We start from the raw sequence: 20,000 nt of genomic DNA, 5'->3' as shown, positions 1-20,000 counted from the left end.
ATTTTACGCTAGTAACGGTAATGATGGACTTCCTCGATGAGGTAATGTCCGAATTTCGAAGGTACAGAGCCGTTAATCGCATGCAGCAGGTCCTCGACCGTCAAACGCAAACGTCGTTTGACGGTAACGATGGATTCGGGCCGCAAACGCGAAAAGGCAGAAGACCAGTGGCTGATGACCAACAGCCTGGTCCAAGTGGGTTGCAAAGGTTGCAACAATAACAACAACAACCATCGAGGTTGACCCCTGTTAGGGAAGTGGTGGAAAATATTCCAAGTCCGAGAAACGGACCGAATATTAATGAGGGTAGCATTAATAAGAGGAAGAAGAAGAAGGGCAAGAAGAAGCAGAATAAGCCCAGGAAGCGGCCTGAGGCTCTGCTGATATCGGACTGCACTTCCGAGGAGCTGGCGAAATTGCTCAAGGAAATGAAGCAGTCCGATGCTCTTAAATCGGTTGGAGAGACAATCTCTAAGGTCCGACGGGCCCAAAATGGAGGCATGTTGCTAGAATTGAAGCAGGGTAGTTCTGCTAGTGCAATTGCCCCAAAGGTTAAGGAAGCGGTGAAGGGCAAGGCGTCAGTGAGAACGCTAGCTCCTTCTAAAATGATTGAGATCATGCATCTCGATGAAATTACCACCCCAGAGGAGGTTGCGGAGTCTGTCAAAGCACAGCTCAACATCGAGATAGAAATAGATCGTATCAAAATGAAGAAAGGCCGCGCGGCCGGTACGCAGTGGGCACGGATCAACGTATCGCTGCCAGACTTTCAAAGCTTCCTGAATTTGGGAAAGCTGAAAGTTGGTTGGTCGATATGCCATATCCGTGAGGTAATGGAGGAGCAGAAATGCTATAAGTGTTGGAAGGTAGGCCATACGAGCTATCATTGTAAGGAACCAGACAGAAGTAATCTGTGCTGGAAATGCGGTTTGAGTGGACACAAGAAGCAAGCTTGTACCAACTCTGTCAAGTGTTTGGATTGCGGTACGAGGTCACAGAACCTCCACGCAACGGGCAGTTACATGTGTCCTAGAAGGCGAACGATTAGATCTTAATGGTTAGGTTGCTACAACATAACCAGAATCACAGTTATGCTGCATTTCAGTTAATGTGGCGAACGATTAGGGAAGAATCTGCGGACATAGTGTTGATTGCAGATCCGTATCTGGCAACAACCAACGTCAAAGTGTTACGCAATGACGATAACACAGCAGCGGTAGTGGTTAACGCGGACTTACCAGTTAAGGTAGTCAGTAAGGCTCTGAAGGGTTTAATGATAGTTGACATAGGTGATATGCGAGTGGTTAGCGTTTACGCGCCACCTAGATTTAGTATGGAAGAGTTCCAGAACATGTTGGATAACACGGTAATGGCCGTAACCGGTATCCACAAATTCGTTATCGGGGGGGACTTCAACGCTTGGTCAGCAAGTTGGAACAACCAACTTGGCGAGCGTGGAGAAACCCAGAAACGAAGAGGTGAGTTGGTCTTATCAACCTTTGCGCAGATTGACGCAATTTTATTGAACGACGGCAGCACCCCAACTTATGTTGGACCAGGGCGTACGTCAGTAGTTGATCTAACCTTTGCGAGCAGAACAGTTGCAAGATCATTTAAGTGGGAGGTGTTGTCTAGCTATATGAACTCTGATCATCGTGCAATACGAATAGATCTTGAGACGCAAAGCGTGCGTAACTTGTCCCGACCCATAACGGGATGGAGCATCAAGTATTTTAGCAAAGATATATTTGAAGTTATGATGCAAGCCGCTTTGGAGACCGAGGTCACAACAAGCGAAGACTTAATGCGTATACTTGTCACGGCGTGTAATGCGACGATGACTAAGCGTAAGAGGTACACTCCTAACAAGAGTGCATTTTGGTGGACGCTAGAGATTGAGGCACTTCGCAAAGAGTGCAAACACCGCGATCGGTTAGCGCAAAGAGCATTTAATACTGATCTCTATTCTACTTTTAGGGACGAGTTCAAGGTGGCACGGAATGCCCTCAAGCGATTGATCAAGCATACCCGACAGAGGAAGTGGAAAGAGTTCCTGGGAACAGCGAACAACGCATCATTTGGTATTGTATATCATACGTTCAAGAAAGTGGCCGAGGGTTCGATTGGACCCCGAACCATGACATTGGACGAGTTTAGGGAAGTGGTGAGCGAGCTTTTTCCTACTCACCCGAACACGGTGTGGCCTGATTATCGTGTCGATCAGCCACGAGAGTTTGAAAGAATTACTAATGATGAGATTCTTGCGGTTGCCAGGAGACTACCCAACAAAAAGGCGCCGGGACCAGATGGTATCCCGAATGAGGCGCTGAAAGTTGGTATGTTGACTGCAACCGATGCATTTTGCAGGGTTTACCAAGGCTGTTTAGAGAACGCGAAGTTCCCCGATGAGTGGAAAAGGCAGAGGTTGGTGTTAATACCGAAGCCGAACAAACCACCAGGGGAACCGGGTTCGGTACGCCCCATTTGTCTACTAGACGGGGCAGGTAAAGGTCTCGAACGCATCATAGTGCAACGGTTAAATGCACACATCGAGGAGGTCAACGGACTGTCTGACGACCAATTTGGTTTCAGAAGTCGTCGATCAACAGTTGATGCGATTCAACGGGTAGTGGACATTGTTTCGGTAGCTAGAAGTAGAAACAGATACAGTGGACGGTATTGTGCAGTTGTTACATTAGATGTTACTAATGCTTTTAACAGTGCTTCGTGGTTGGCGATTGCAAATGCATTACAGAGAATTAACACTCCTAAATATCTGTATGATATCATTGGTGATTATTTTAGGAATCGTGTGCTGATGTATGATACCACAGATGGACCGGCAGAGATTGCAGTCACATCGGGTGTACCTCAAGGCTCGGTACTTGGCCCAACGTTATGGAACCTCATGTACGACGGTGTCCTACGAGTTGCAATGGTGGAAGGTGCACGGATTATCGGCTATGCAGACGATATAGTGTTGTTGGTGGAAGGTAATTGTGTTGATGATATTGAAATTCTCGTTTCCAGCCAGATTCGCATCATCGACAGATGGATGACCGACAACGGATTAAAGATAGCCCCGACCAAGACCGAGTTCATTATGGTCAGTTCCCATCAGAGGATACAGCATGGGGCTATCAGGGTAGGTGATCACGTAGTACATTCGTCGCGCAGCTTAAAGTATTTGGGGATGGTCTTAGATGACCGCCTCGAATACACTTCACACATCAGGTATGCGGTGGAGAGAGCGACGAAGCTATGGACCACCTTGGTAAGGATGATGCCTAATAAGGCAGGTCCGAGTAGTCATGTTAGGCGAGCAATTGCTCTTACTGTTGTGGCGAAGGTCCGGTATGCCTCGCCCATTTGGTGTCATACCCTTAGATTTGCTAACCGTAGACAATGGCTACGTCGGTTTTACCGGCCAGTAGTCCAGCGAGTTATCTCTTCTTTCAGGACAACTTCTCATGATGCAGTCTGCGTGCTTGCGGGAATGATCCCGCTTCATCTCCTCCTGGACGAGGACTCCAGGACTTTTCATCGGAGACGTGCAGAGAACATCGCCGGATCGGTTGCACGTAACATGGAACGTGTCACAACTATGGAACGATGGCAACGAGAATGGGATGAGAGTGTTCACGGTCGGTGGACATACCGTCTCATACCCGACGTCAACAGATGGATAAGTAGAAGATTTGGTGGTGTAGATTTCTTTCTTTCTCAGTTTCTTTCCAGCCATGGCTTCTACGCCTACCAGCTTCATCGGATGCAGTTAACGGGTTCGCCGCTATGCGATGCGTGCGAGGAACCTGAGGACGCCGAACACACGATATTCCATTGTGTACGTCATCGTGAACTGATCATCAGACTTCAGCATCAAGTCGACGAGGAGTTAACGCCGGAGAACATCATCGAAGTTATGTCTGCTAACAGATATAACTGGAGCATGGTTCATCAAGCAGTACGGACGATTATGATTCGACAACAACATCGGAGACACGTCATCGAACGAGGCGAACGACGTGCTTTGCTCGCCAACATCCAGTTGGCCTTGCAGAGCAGCGACAGTGACGACGAGTAACGACAAGGATTCATCGTAGTTCATCGTAGCTTCATCGCCGAGGGCTAGACAGTGGCTAATCACCACTGTTGGAAGCCATTCGTTGCCTGGGATGATGGACATCCACCGCCCGAGTGACGTCGATACCCTAACGGGTGATCCACTCGGGGCCGGTTGAAGGCACGGAGGGGTTTTAGTGAGTAAGAATCTCACACTACCGGGGTTGATCACCCAGGTGTCTTATGCAAGATTTCCCCTTCGATAACAAAAAAAAAAAAAAAAAAAAAAAAAAAAAGGTAGCCAAATGCCTCGTCATCTAATTAGTGACGCGCATGAATGGATTAACGAGATTCCCTCTGTCCCTATCTACTATCTAGCGAAACCACAGCCAAGGGAACGGGCTTGGATGCACTAGCGGGGAAAGAAGACCCTGTTGAGCTTGACTCTAGTCTGGCATTGTAAGGCGATATAGGAGGTGCAGCATAGGTGGGAGGGCTTCCTCGTGGAGCTCGCCTCTGAGATACCACCACTCTTACTGTTGCCTTACTTACATGATTGGGTGGAACAAGCGCGGGCCCCAGGTCCGGATCGTGCGCGCACCTCCTCCGGGGGGCTGTGGCGGCGGTTCGCCTGCGCGCGCCCAATGCGCCGTGTTTCTCGCTCAGCGTCCAGTGTGTCGCTGGGTGGTGCCGCCGGGGAGACTGCATCGTAGCATCGTCGTGTGTAGCGTGTTACCCGCTTGTCCGACCGTGAGCCGTGGCCCGCAAGGGTACAAGCTTGCGTACGTCGGTGCATTCGTGGTGCACTGCTTCTGCGCGGTCGATCGTTTATGATGTCACGTTTGCCCCCGGTTCCGCGCGCCGCCCGGCTCGAAGACTCCTGGACAGGTCCTTTCGGTCCACGTCATGGACAGTGCCAGGTGCGGAGTTTGACTGGGGCGGTACATCTCCAAAACGATAACGGAGGTGTCCAAAGGTCAGCTCAGTGTGGACAGAAACCACACGCTGAGCATAAGGACAAAAGCTGGCTTGATCCCAACGTTCAGTACACTTCGGGACAGCGAAAGCTTGGCCTTACGATCCTTTTGGTTATAACGAGTTTTTAGCAAGAGGTGTCAGAAAAGTTACCACAGGGATAACTGGCTTTTTTTTTTTTTTTATATCGAGTGGATTTTTATTGATCGTATGTTACATCGAAAAGAAAACCCAGCCCTCTCATAATCCGCCCCTTATGCCCTGCGAAGGGATTTAAGGGTGGACGTGATGCTCATAGGGAGCCTAACTTTTTAGCCGTGCGTTCGCACCTTTCCGTTTATTTTAGTTGAAATTCTATTTTCCAAACTGTTCCTCTGAATTCATTCCCTTAAGGGGAGCCCTATATCTGTACCGAAGCACCTTTCTTTTTTTTTACACTTTCGTTGATCTTTTTACTAAAGTTAGCTTTAGCGTGCCGCTCTTTCGGCTTCGGCTGCTGCTGCCTGCTGGGCAGCATCAAGTCCGCCTCGCTCGACGTCATCGGGTTCATTGTCACTTTCGCTCGACCAGGCATCATGGCCGAACAGCGCTCGTAGCATTTGGATTCCACCGTTCCGAATCATTCGTTGTCTTTCCCGCCAGCGGGCCACTCTCCGTCGCCCATCTTCGAGGCGAGCGGCCTCCCTGGGTGTTGGTGGTGGAGCTGGTGGAGTAGGTTGACTTCTCCTATTGCGCTGGCGGTAGGCACGATTTGCCTCATTGTGGAGCTGCCGCCGTTCTTCAGTGCGGCGATCGTCTTCCTCTCGCTGTAGCTGCTGTTGTATTTCAGCTTCCTCACGATTGGAAGCAGCCCGCTGTTCTCGTTCCGTGTCCCAGTCACGCTGCAGCGTTGTTGTTATTCGACGTGCCGCCTCACAGAAGCTGCTCCAGTTGTCTTGGCTGCCCATAAGGAAGTCCTGAAGACTGTCCGGCGTGACCGGATTCGGCCCCAGTTCACCAAAGTACTCCATCCTCACTCGAGCAAACCTGGGGCATTCGAAGATGGCGTGATGGGCATTTTCCGGAACACCCGCACAGCTGCGACAGTCAGGGGATTCCGTAAAGCCGTTGATGGCCAGGTACTCTCTGAAGAACCCATGTCCAGAGAGCACCTGGGCCAAGTGGAAGGTCATCTCCCCGTGTCTCCGGCCTTGCCAAGCGCTGATGTCGCGGATTATCCGATGCGTCCACCGGGTGTATCTGGAGGTGTCGGCCTCGGCGTCCCATTGGCTCTGCCACATCGTGATGGTGCGCTGCCTCTCCTCCAACCGGATGGCTGCCTTCGTTATCGACCGACCCGGATCATTAACACGCTCGAACACTCGCGCATCCTCCTCTATCAAGAGACAGATGGGGGTCAGCCCGGCGAGGAGGGTGGCGGTCTCATACCTTACGGTACGGAAGGTGCGTGCCACCCTCCGTGCTGAGACTCGCTGAACCCTCTCCAAAAGTCGACGACACTCTCTCTTCGTCACCTCGCCATGCCAGATGGGCGCAGCATATCGGATGACCGACTCTGCGACCGAGGCCAACAGTCGCGCTTTGCTGGTCTTTGGTCCACTGTGGTTGCGCAAGAGGCGGGTAACGGCATCTGCTATCTTCCTTGCCCGAGTGGTTACCTCTCGGACATGGGGCAGCCACGATAGGTGATCGTGAAGGGTCACCCCAAGGTAACGCATCGTGCGGGAAGATGTCACCTCCACGTCCCCTACTCTTATGGTGACCTGCGTAGGGTTCTTCGTGCTGGAGATAAGCACGCACTCCGTCTTTTCCGGCGCAATCTGGAGATGATGTTGAGCCATCCAGTGAGAGACACTGGCGACCGCCTCCTCGGCTGCAGCCTTCACTGCATTTACGTCGATGCCCGGAATCAGCAGCACCAAGTCGTCAGCATACGCCACCATCTCGCAGTCCTGCGGAAGGGCGACGTCCAGAACTCCATCGTACATGGTGTTCCACAGGGTGGGGCCAAGAATCGAACCCTGTGGAACACCAGCCGTGATGGACCGAGTTACTGGGCCGTCGGATGTCTCGAAGACCAACTCTCGGTTCTCGAAGTAGCTCCTCACGATTCTTTGCAGACCAGCAGGTACTCCTTTCATCTGCAGTGCAGTGGCGATGGCCTGCCAGCTTGCCGTATTGAAGGCATTCTTGACATCCATTGACACGACCAGCAGGAACCTGTTATCCCGCCCGTTCGTGCGGCGGAATCTCATCGCGCTCTGACCAGCCTCGATCACTGTTCGAATGGCACCAATTGTAGATCGCCCCCTCCGGAAGCCATGCTGCCTGTCTGACAGCCTCACCGCAGCAGGATCTTCCAGGTGGTTGTGAAGTCTGTTTAGAATGAGCTTCTCCAGCACTTTCCCTAAGGCATCCAGCATGCACAAAGGTCGGTATGACCCGCTGCTACCCGGTGGTTTCCCCGGCTTGGGGAGCAGTACCAACCGCTGTCGTTTCCATTGTGCTGGAAATGTAGCCGTTTCCAGACAGCTTTGGTACAACGCCTGGAAAACGTCCGTGTACGCAAGGATTGCAGCCTTGACAGCGGCGTTCGGAATTCCGTCAAGGCCCGGCGCTTTTTTGTTCGGCATGGTGCTAGCTATCAGACGGAGTTCCGGGATCGTGACTTGGGTCCATGGAGTCTGCTGGTCTGCAGGCTGTTCCTGTTCTTCCTCGGAACTGATGCTGGGCCAGTTGAAGGGCGGATGTTGCGGGAAAAGCTCTGTAACGATGCTTTCAAGCCTCGCTCTCTCCGTCTCGGGTGGGGCCCTTCCACCGCGAAGACGGGAGAGGACTACTAAGTACCCGGCTCCGAAAACGTTTTCCTCCGCAGCATCGATCAATTCCTGGAAGGCAGCCTTTTTGCTGGCACGTATAGCTCTATCCAGCTCAGCTTTAGCTGTTCGGTATTGGGCTGCAGCCAGACTTCGGTTCTGGAGATCACTTGTCTGCTGCATGCGATCTCTCGTCTGCTCGCAGTTCTGCCTAAGCAGAGCAATCAGTGGCGTCCACCAGTAAACGTCCCGATGAGGGTCGGGGAAAGACGACGTCATCCTTTGCATGGTTTTCTCGCAGGCCGATATCATTGCCGAGATCATTCCCTGGTGATTGACTGCCTTCTCTCGGAATCCCTCGCCATGTAGCGTGGCCAGGAAATTCTCTTTCGAGAACTGTTTCGTCTTAAATCGCGTGCCTGCATGTTGAAAACGCTCTCGCTGGCCCCGTTGACGTGACTGTCCTTGGTTACGCTGCTGGTCTGCTGACGCTGGGCCTACCGAATAGGTGATATACCTATGGTCAGATCGCGTGTCCGTGTTTCTTACCAACCAAGTGCTCGGCTGAGCTATGGACGAGCTGGCGAAGGTCACGTCGACAACGCTGGCAGTCGCCACACCGTTTCCAACAAAGGTTGCCACATTCCCTCGATTCATCAGCAGCAGGCCCAATTGCTGGGACGCCTCGAGCAGTACTTCCCCACGCTCATTGCTGCGTCGGCTTCCCCACTCCTCATGCCAAGCGTTAAAGTCTCCGGCAACTACTACCTGAGGGTGGGATTGGGCTTCCAATTCAATTGCTTCAACGAATTCCGCAAATCCTTCCCGCGACAGGCTGGGTGGCGCGTAGCAGCTTAGGAAGGTGATGCCACCCACCTCGGCAGCTATAAGGCCTGGAACATCACTGCTCCATTGTCCTTGTAGAGGGTATCGTCCTGTGGCCACGACTGCCACCTTTTTGGAGGCATCAACTGCCCATCTTGGGTTGTTCTCGGGTGGTCGATACGTGTGGGAAAGAACCAGCACGTCCACTTCCATTTGTCGGGCGGTTTGCAGGACCAGATCTTGGGCGATCCTGCCTCCACCCAGGTTCACTTGGAGGACTTTTAGCTGCGTCATTGGATGGCCGACCGATCGCATGTCCGGTCCCCGATAACATGGGGGCCATCGCATTTGCCGCAGCGTATTTCTTCCATGCATGTACCAGCCTTGTGACCTTCCTGTCCGCAACGGATGCAAACATTTTGTCGGTCTACAGGTGACCGACAATCGCGGGCGTTGTGGCCGTGCTCAAGGCATCGGTAGCAGCGAAGATGCTCTTTGGGTGTTGGAGGAGCCATCTTCACTCTGGAAATGCAGAAGCCCAAGCGAAGCTTCGTACCATCCAGCGCTTTGGCGGCCTTGGCTGGCAGACGGACGCGTGCCCGCTGGGTGCCATCCGGCATTGTCCTAATGCTCGTTGAGACGATGCCTGCCCCACCCTCGATCTTGTTTTCAAGGAGAGCTGTAAGCTCTTCCTCCTTGGCTAGGGGGTCGATGTCGTTTACTACCAAGGCCGCCATTTCCGTCACGTGTCGACAAGTTCCAGCCTCGCCGATGATCGTTCGGATCTGCTGGAGAATTAAGGTCGCGTTTGCGGATCTAGCAAGCGTCAGTCGTAGCAACGCCTTATCTGTGCGCCGGCCCATGATGATGAAATCCTTTAACTCTTTATGTGTGCCATTATCGTCAACGGCTTTACGGATTTTCAAGGAGACGCTCTCGAAAGTCTCGTTCTGACCAGGAGAGATCTCTATCAGTTCGGGCTTAGGACGCTTACGCTTCTGCTGCTGCTGTTGATGCTGCTGCTGCTGCTGTTGCGACAAGCCTGCGACCACATATCGCTGTGGCTGTCGTTGCTGCTGTTGCTGCTGTAGCTGCTGCCTCATTTGCGGCGGCTGATACCGCCCAGTCTGCTGTTGTTGTTGCTGCGGTTGGTTAGACTGCTGCTGCTGCTGTGTATTTTGACGGCGGCGCACTACCGTCGTCCATAATTCTTGCTGCTCCTGCTGCTGTTGCTGTTGCCGCTGCTGCTGCTGCTGCTGCTGCTGACGTTGGTGCTGCTGATTCTGTTGCTGCACCCGTTGCTGCTGCTGCTGTTCTCGCTGTTGATGCTGCTGCTGCTGCTGCTGCTGCTGCCATTCACGCTGCTGTTGCTGCTGCTGCTGCTGCTGCTGCTGCTGCTGCTGCTGCTGCTGCTGCTGCTGCTGCTGCTGTTCCCTCTGCTGATGCTGTTGCTGCTGCTGCCGCTGCTCCTGCTGCTGTGGTCCTTGGCGACCGCGACGGTTGCGAGAGCTGTGGGCTCCCTGGGCTGTCATCATTGGGGCTGCTGCTGCTTGCTGCTGCAGCTCGATGACCGAACGGGCGCCCATCCTGTACGTTTCGAGCTCCCGTTCAAGCGCCGCATTTTTCATCAAACTTTCCTGGAGCTCCTTACGGCAGAGGCTAAGCTCCTTTGAGAGCTGAGCAACCTGCATGGCCAGGAGCTTCAAGCTCTCGTTCATCTCTGAGAGAGATGGTTCAGCAGAAGAACACTTACCAGCCTTTGGTGTTGAGGTGGCCGGTACCGTCATCTCCTCGCGCTGTTGACTCTGGCTGGGCAACTTGTCCAGCACTACCAATGGCACCTTCCCCATTGGTGGAACTGCTAATCCCGACGGGCCCGTGAGGATCGTGCAGTTCAATTCTTCTTCATCATCATCACTCAAGTAGACGATGCCTGCGGTGGGTGGTGGCTCCACCGGTGTTGAGTCAGACACTTTTAATGCGTCGACCCGGTTGAGGGACACCGATCGAGCCCTCGGGCGAAGTACTCGTCCCGAGCTCCCTTGGGGATGGGCATCACCGCCCAGCCCCGACATGTTGGTTTCAACGTTGCGCGCACCTACTTGAGGGTTTGTTGGCAGCCCGACGCACTATGCCTAACGCCCGCACTCTCGCCAACGAGGCGTCAGAAACCGACCCCCGGTTTTAGGTTCGTCAAGAAAACCGATGGAGAACGGATTTTTGAAATGTTGAAAAATTTCAAATTTTGAAATATTTCAAAAGTGAAATATTTCACCCTCCCTGAAAGATTTCAGGGCCGCTTTCACAAACGCGCACCTACTTGAGGGTTTGATGGCAGCCCGACGCACTCTGCCTGACGCCCGCGCACATGGAAGATGGTTTTTTTTTTTGAAGAGAAAAAAAAAAAAAAAAAAAAAAAAAAAAAAAAAAAAAAAAAAAAAAAAAAAAAAAAAAAAAAAATTCAAAATGTGAAATATTTCCAAAGTGAAATATTTCACCCTGCCCTGAAAGATTTCGATACCGCTTCCACAGGCAACACTTTCCCGTCGGGGTAGCTTGGCGGGTGCCGAAGTTATGCCACTTTGAAATTCCTCTGCTTAGCTGTCAAACTGATGTCACACCTTTTTTCGTGCTCAGATACACTGTTTACACTAAAATAGTGCAATTCAGGCACATTTTGGGCACTTTTTTCGAATTTCTGTTTTTGCACCACGTCGCACAAGCACACGGTGAGTATTCGCAATTGGCAGATGTCACAAAAAAAAAAAAAAAAACAAAAATTTTCTGCACGTCGATGGTCACCTAAACTATGGTTACTCGTGTAACGGCACCTTAACAATCGGTCCGTCAGGGGCCGTACAGTCAACCCACCCAATTTCACCCGGAACCGAATTTTCATAAATTTGTTCCCCGAATAATATTAAATATTATTTCACTTTTTTCGGTCACAGAACGGGCGATTTTCGATCGGTTTTCACTGGATGAACGTTCTTTGGCCACCCGCTGGCCTTAAAAACCGCACCCGGCGAGAATCTGGGCAAATTATATCGCTGAAAACAGAGATCCGGCGAAACCTTGGCCCAGTATGGGCTGGATGACGCAAAACTTTTTTCACAATTTTGTGGTTTTTTCATGCGCGGATCACTTCTTTACACCTTTTTTCGTGCTCAGATGCACTGTTTACACTAAAATAGTGCAACTCAGGCACATTTTGGGCACTTTTCGAATTTCTTCTTTAGCACCACGTCACACAAACACACGGTGAGCATTCGCAATAGGCCGATGTCACAAACATTTTCCGCCCGTCGATGGTCACCTAAACTATGGTTACTCGTGTAACGGCACCTTAACGATCGGTCCGTCCGAGCTGTCAGGCCGTTTGACAACCGATGCCTAACTCAGGGGCCGTCAGGGGCCGTACAGTCAACCCACCCAATTTCACCTGGAACCGAATTTTCGTAAATTTGTTCTCCGAATAATATTAAATATTATTTCACTTTTTTTCGGTCACAAACGGCCGATTTTCGATCGGTTTTCACTGGATGAACGTTCTTTGGCCACCCGATGGCCTTAAAAACCACACCCGGCGAGAATCTGGGCAAATTATATCCCTGCAAACAGAGATCCGGCGATTACTTGGCCCAGTATGGGCTGGATGACGCAAAACTATTTTCACAATTTTGTGGTTTTTTCATGCGCGGATCACTTCTTAACACCTTTTTTCGTGCTCAGATGCACTGTTTACACTAAAATAGTGCAACTCAGGCACATTTTGGGCACTTTTTTCGAATTTCTTCTTTTGCACCACGTCACACAAACACACGGTGAGCATTCGCACAGGGATAACTGGCTTGTGGCCGCCAAGCGTTCATAGCGACGTGGCTTTTTGATCCTTCGATGTCGGCTCTTCCTATCATTGTGAAGCAAAATTCACCAAGCGTAGGATTGTTCACCCTTTCAAGGGAACGTGAGCTGGGTTTAGACCGTCGTGAGACAGGTTAGTTTTACCCTACTGGTGTGTGCTTATAGTCGCTATCTTAACGGAATTCCTGTGCAGTACGAGAGGAACCACAGGTACGGACCACTGGCTCAATACTAGTCCGACCGGACTTTGGTATGACGCTACGTCCGCTGGATTATGCCTGAACGCCTCTAAGGTCGTAGCCAATCCGAGCTGATAGCGCTTCTCAAACCCATTAGGTGTTCGGAAGCTAGCGGGCCTAACAACCCTCTGAGATCCGTTGGAGTCTGCGTCTGCAGCCCGGCGTCTCATCCCGCTATACCTAGGCCGCAACGAGTGGAGTTCGCTGCACGTGTTAGTACCGTAACTGGGAACGCCGTTGGCTTGAGCTCTGCCCAACGTGGATATACCTAGTTTCGACACCTATCAACCGCCCGCAAACGACGGGACTTCAGGCTGGGAGCTGCGAGTTGTAGAGATGCGTTCGCATCGATCCTCTCAGGCGACCCATGCTTGGTGGTTTGTCCGTGTGCCCCTTCCTCGATGTGCGCAAGCTCGTCTTGGTCTGGGGACCACGTCGACACAGGGGATACTTTTGTGAGAGCAAGAGTGTACTTAGTTGAGTGTAGCAAGGGATCGCGTGCCCCTTCCTCGATGGCGTAACGAACCATCTTGGTCTGGGGACCGTGGTACCGTGCTCTGGTGAAGCTTGGTGCGTGCTCTTTCCTTGTCAGACGAGTGACTTGACTTGGTCTGGAGACCGTTCCTTAACACTAGTGGACAAGAGCTGGCTACTTCCGTGTCAGACGAGTGACTTGACACGGTATGGAGCGGGACACGTAACACTAGTGAGCTTGTCGGCGTGCCTCGTTCTCGACTTGATTGTCTTGATGTGAGAAACGTGCCGACCAAACCAGTAAGCTTACACACATGCTCGTTACAAGTTGTATAAGTTGATCCGTTTGGGCCGGTTGCCTTGCACATGATGGTGTTGTAGACCATGTTCGGTTAACACGTCGTGTGTCGAGGTGGTCGGCCTTGGTAGTAGGATGTCTTGTGCATGTGACGTGTTGACCTGGTTTGGTCGATGTGTCGTCGTGTACGAGATGACCTACTTACCCGTCAGTTGTCCAAGTTGTGTCATGTGTTGACTTAGTTGACGTGTCATGTGCATGGATGATTGGCGTACGGGTCATGTATGGTGCACTTGCTTCAGTTGAAGGGATGTACTAGTACAGTTATATTAATTGTTTATTTCACGATCTGGTCTTTTGGCTGGATCGCGAAAAAAAACGCTAAGTCCCAAATCTTGAACTCGAGAGGAGAGCGCTGATGACAACCTTTTGGACTGGAGCTCCCTAGAATTCGGCCTTTTCCTACTTTAAAGGGATGCACTGTTGTATGTATTGTTTATTCACGATCTGGTCGTTGGATTGGATCGCGAAAAAAAAACGCTAAGTCCCAGATCCGGAACTCGACAGGAAAGCGCTGATGGCAAACATTTTGACTGGAAGTCCCTAGAAATCGGCTTTTTCCTTATTGGCATTATGTGGCACGTTTATTGTGGCTAGAACATTAATTATCCAACAAATGGCACCAATACTTGGCGAAAGTCTCGAAACACTCCTTTCCCGACGCACCAGCAACCGCAACACGATGCAAAATAAATTGCACGAGCTACTGATACTTGTGCCATGCACGGTACACGGTACCAAAATATACCCCTGAAAGTGTGCAATTTGGTGCTATTCTAGGAAATCTGTTTGGGGAAGCCTAGCTACGCGTGTCGCACGTTGCATGGTCGTCGATCAGAGGCATGCAAAAGCACCTATCTAGGGGAATTACTTTACGTTCTAGTAGCAAGTTCGATTTTCCGGTCTAGCACGGCAGTACGCCTGCATGCATACACTCCATGTACCAAAAATTTATCAACCTAGGCGTTGCTCAGTAGCTTTTGGCGGCACATGTAAAAAGTACTCGAGTTCAGATTCTTGGAACTTTGCTTATTGTTCAAAACTTATAACGAAAACTAAATTATAAATGGGTAAAAGGCTAGGCGTTTCTCAGTAGCTTTTGGCGCCACGTGGCAAAAGTATTCGAGTTCAGATTTCTGGGACTTAGCGTATTTTTCAAACCTGATAATGAAAATTGAAGTACAAATGGGGCATAAGCTAGGCGTTGCCCAGTAACTTTTTTCGCCACATGGAGGAAGTAGTCGAGCTCCAATTTCTGGGACGTAGCGTATTTTTCAATCATAATAAACCGAATCAAACATAAAAATCATGAAACTTACACCACGTCCCTAGGTTGTGCACAAAACGTAACGATAAAGTGCCGGCGAGGTTAGAGGTGCACCAAAATTGTGTACCGATTAGGAAAAGTACTCTATGTTGCTATGACTTGGGTAAAAAGTGTTGATTAACTGCTGGTTACGATAGACAGTTGCTTATCGTACACATCGCAAACGAACACCCCTTAGTGAGCAGTAGCAGAAGTCGATGGAACAAAGCGAATGCATTACAAACTGGTCAAGTAAAATAAGGAACGCTACGTACTAGGACTTCTTTCCAAGAATGGTGTCCGCGACGGGAGGGCAAGCGTCCTTCCCAGGTTTCCCTAGTAAACCTTGTATGGTAAACATACCCAAGCGTGTCCGTAAGCACGCAACGATAGTCACGAACGAGCACATACCTAGGGAAAGTACTCTACGTACTAGGACTTCTGTCCAAGAATGGTGTCCGCGACGGTCGGGCACTGTGACGCAATTACCAAATCCTAGAATCGTACAAGCAGTGTGTACAAACATAAACATTAACGCGTTCGCTCGGGCTGCGCCGTCCGTGTAGAACACAAATGCGGGTGATTATATGAGTGGATGGACAAAAACATGCGTGGCGAAGACAATTTTCTGCACGATGTGCACATAGCTCATTTCGTCGTCCCGGGCGAATGGAAAAACACAAAAATCTCGAGTATCTTTCTAGGTTTCTGTTATAAAAGGGCAGGCCAAAAGGTGACCGGTTGAGATGAGCATTTTAAGCATGCAAGCACTTAATTGCAACTTTTCCTACAAAAACTAGGTACGTACACGTAGATTGTATCAACATGGACATCCATGATTGCGTACGCCCGGGCTGCGCCCTCCGTGTTGTACTTTCCCTGATTGGTACACAATTTTGGTGCAAGTGTACCAACATCGACATCTATGAACGCGTACGCTCGAGCTGCACCCTCCGTCTTGTACTTTCCCTGATCGGTACACAGTTTTGGTGCACGGCTATCCCGAAAGGCAACTTGTACCAACATCGACATCCATGAACGCGTACGTAGCGTACTTTCCCTGATCGGTACACAATGTTGGTGCACGGCATAGGAAATGGGCTTAAAATGGTCAAACTCAATCGATTTCCACTAAAGATAGTCAATAACAGCTGTGCCGATGAAGTAGGGCACGATGCAAGTCAATGTTATTTAATGAATTACATGTTCACCATACATTTCAGTACAAAATTGCTCGGTCAGACCTACAAAGTGCTATATCTCGAATACTAAACGTCGCAGATGGGTGTCGTAGAACAATTTTAAGTTCGTCTAACGATTCTACATCCGATTCTGGATAGTGGTTTTTCGACCACTTTTCAACATTTTGTGACACCCCGAACCTAGGGGCAGCTCCCTAGCTTTTTTCAAAAATGTGCACCGAACGGGCCAGAGAGCTCGAGTAGTCGAAAAATTTTTTTTTGCTAAAACCCCTCAAAACGTGTCAGGAACGCACCCTAGATGATGAAAAGTGCAACCAGAACGTCAATCGACAACATGCCCGGGGGTACAAATTTGCTCTACGCGTCCCTAGGTAGGGTACTTTTTCATACAAACATCAAAGTGTACGGTGCACAAAGTGCGCGGAACAAAAATTGCTCGGTCAGACCTAGGACGGGCCATATCTCGAATACTAAACGTCGCAGATAGGTGTCGTAGAACAATTTTAAGTTCGTCTAACGATTCTACATCCGATTCTGGATAGTGGTTTTTCGACCACTTTTCAACATTTTGTGACACCCCGAACCTAGTGGCAGCTCCCTAGCTTTTTTCAAAAATGTGCACCGAACGGGCCAAAGAGCTCGAGTAGGCGAAAATTTTTTTTTTGCTAAAACCCCTCAAAACGTGTCAGGAACGCACCCTAGATGATGAAAAGTGCAACCAGAACGTCAAACGACAACTTTGTTGGGGGTACAGTATCGGACAGAAAGATAGGGCATTGGTTTTTTAACGCACCATGCACCCGTTGGGTCAAGTTTATGTGTGGTTTGTATGTGTTTGTGTTTGTGTGTGTGTGTATGTGTGTGTGTGCATGTGTGTGTGTGTGTGTATGTATGTTTGAATGTGTATTGATGTGTGTGTTTGTTTCACAAGTAGGTCGTTTCGGATAGATTTGTCAGTAGTTTTTTTGTGTTTTGGGTTAGGTTTTTGTTGTAATTTGCAGGACCACCGCCCTCGCGAGCAGTGATCCCTATTCAAAAATGCAATAAGCTCAGTTTTTGATCTTATTGCCGTCGCCCACGATGACATTAATCATGCGTTGACGCATCGACATCACCAGATTCTGGATCGTTTCAGGTGGAATTTTGCTCCACACCTCTTGCATGTGATCGAAGAGATGATCCAGATCTTCCGGTATGTTTTTACCCAGCCTCTTCTTGAAAATTGCCCAGAGGTTCTCAATGGGATTGAGATCCGGGCTAAGGGCTGGCCACTTCATTGTTTTGACATTGTTGTCAGCAAGCCAAGTTTGGACAGTCCCGGAAGTATGCTTAGAATCGTTGTCTTGCATAAACATCCAAGACCGAGGAAGGTTTTTCCTAGCGTGTGATAGCAAATGAGTATCAAGAATATCTCGATACCCAAACCGATTTAAATTACCGTGGATTCGAACCAACGGACCCATCCCATAGTAGGAGAAGCATCCCCACACCATGAGACTACCACCGCCATGCTTGAAAGTTTTGAAGCAGTACTTCGGATCAAGAGCACAATTAACAGGGCGCCGAACCAACCTACGTCCGTCCGACCCCTGTCGATTGAATTTTGACTCGTCTGACCACAAAACCCTGCGCCAATCCTCTTCATCAAAGAACATGTGCTCAATTGCAAATAACACCCGTGCGTTTTTATGCGCAGGTGTTAAATTGGGCACTTTGCGTGGCACTCGCGCGAGTAGCCCGGCACTGACCAATCTTCGCTGAACTGTTCTCGGCGTCACCGCCAATTTCAGTCTGCCTCGGATCTCTGGTGCCGAGCTAAACGGATGTTTCTTCGATATGTTAACAATCTTACGGTCTTCCTCCGCCGTGGTCTTCCGAGGACGTCCGGGTGACTTGCGCGTTTCGGTTGTCCGAAGCGCGTTCGCCACAAAAGTGCGCGATCGTTCCATCACGAACTCGATCGTTCTGCGCTTAATGCCAGCAGCCGCCATTCGCTTAATGATATGGCGCTGATAATCGGTACAATGTTTACCTCGACCCATTGTAATAAAAATTGCTTGCTTAGACCGTCAAGAACACACTGGTTAAAAACTTGGACACGACTGATGCCGTGCACTGCCTGCGTTCTGCTTTTATACGCGATGAATCACATCGTTGTCGAGCAGCAAAAAAGCGTATGGATAAAAACAATCAATGAGTAAGCGAGTGAGCATGTATCCATTCAAAACCAGAACAGAATACTGCCGCGCTCATGAAACAAAACGCCCATTGAAAAGAACACCTGCGCGCTTGCTCAATGCACACACAAAGTTTCCCATGCGCACACAACGTTCAACGCAAAGATGCACGCAGGCCTTTCAATGGCGTGCACTGGAGAAACACCTGTGAGGGAATGCCGAGTTCATTGCTATTGTGCGCGTTTTCATTTCGCACCGGTGTCGTATTCACATTCATGAAACAGCACACCTGCGTTCTCGTCCGGGGAACAAGCGCTGCTGTCGATGCAAACTTTAGCATTTATCCAAGTGTGAACGCACGCTGTTTCACATGATAACACACATAAACAGAATGCTTTCAATGCAATATGAAACCATGTCAAGCTACGTTTCTTCAGACAAAAACCCGCGCACTCGCACACACACACACAGACTCGCACACACACACACACACACACACACACACACACACACACACACACACACACACACACACACACACACACACACACACAAACACAAGTAACGTGGCAAAAAAAGTGTACGGTGCGTTGAAAAAACTAGGGTCCTATCATTCTGTCCGATACTGTACCCTTTTTACTCTACGGGCCACTAGCTTAGGCGCGCCAACAGCGCTTTCCTCTCGGGTTCCCATTTTTTGCCCTCCTGGGATTATGATCATTTACTCATTGCCTACTATAGGGAAGGTACCTTGCTCCGAGGTCAAAAATGAAGATTTCACCAAATCGTAGTTTTAACCTCTATTTAGTCGTAGGAGCATGGTTTGCAGTGTCCGTGGGTCATATAAGCCCCCGTTTGGGTCATACGTCCCCTCCCCGATGAAAATCGTCATATGACTATAGGCCGAACTTATGAAGCAAAAGTGGTGTCTGGTGGGTTCTGCCGATGATCTTAACCTATGATTTTGAGTTTCCACTCTTTCAAAACGTTTCCTGGAGCAGTACATCACGGGTCTACGGACCCAAAGACTTCGTTGCGATGGTTTCAAGCATAAAAGTTGTAACAGTTAAGGGTTTTTAATACGCGTATATTAAATCATTGCTTGAAACTAAGCTTCGTTGTCTTTAAACTCTGCAAGACCAATCGAACTTCTTAGGGAAACTCGAAGTATTCACGCTAAGCTGGTGGTGCAGGGCACATAGCGTGATGAAACCGGGTTTCCCTAACCAATGTGGCATATTTTTTCCCTGAGAGTGAAGCTCAGACCCACGTAGGGGAGAGCGAAGTGGAACTTTAATGTTCAATGCAGCAAATGTTCGCCATGCGGATAAACAAGTTGGAATAGTTCAATGTAGTGTAATGCAAACACGAATCGCAAATAACGATACGGGACCCAGAAGCAATTCTGCGGATCCCTCGGGGAGTGGTGAGTTGATATAAATTAGAGGTGAAAGTCCAAGTTGTTCGAGCTCCGGCTCGGCAGCCGATACGAGGTTCCTGTTGAGCTTGTTTGTACATCGCGCAGAGGCGCCGTTCGGTTCTAGCAATGATTCCCGCCACCATGTTCCATGCGTGCAGAGATCCGTTAGAGCTCGTTCAATGTGTCCCGCCGTGATTACGAAAAAGTCCAACAGTTGACTTAGTTGGGTGTGCGTCAAGTAATCGCGCAGAGATGCCGATCGGTTCCTAGCAATGTTTCCCG

This window comes from Anopheles coluzzii, assembly GCF_943734685.1.
Source record: "Anopheles coluzzii chromosome X unlocalized genomic scaffold, AcolN3 X_unloc_1, whole genome shotgun sequence".
Lineage (NCBI taxonomy): Eukaryota > Metazoa > Arthropoda > Insecta > Diptera > Culicidae > Anopheles > Anopheles coluzzii.
Note: the sequence above shows the minus strand (reverse complement) of the source record.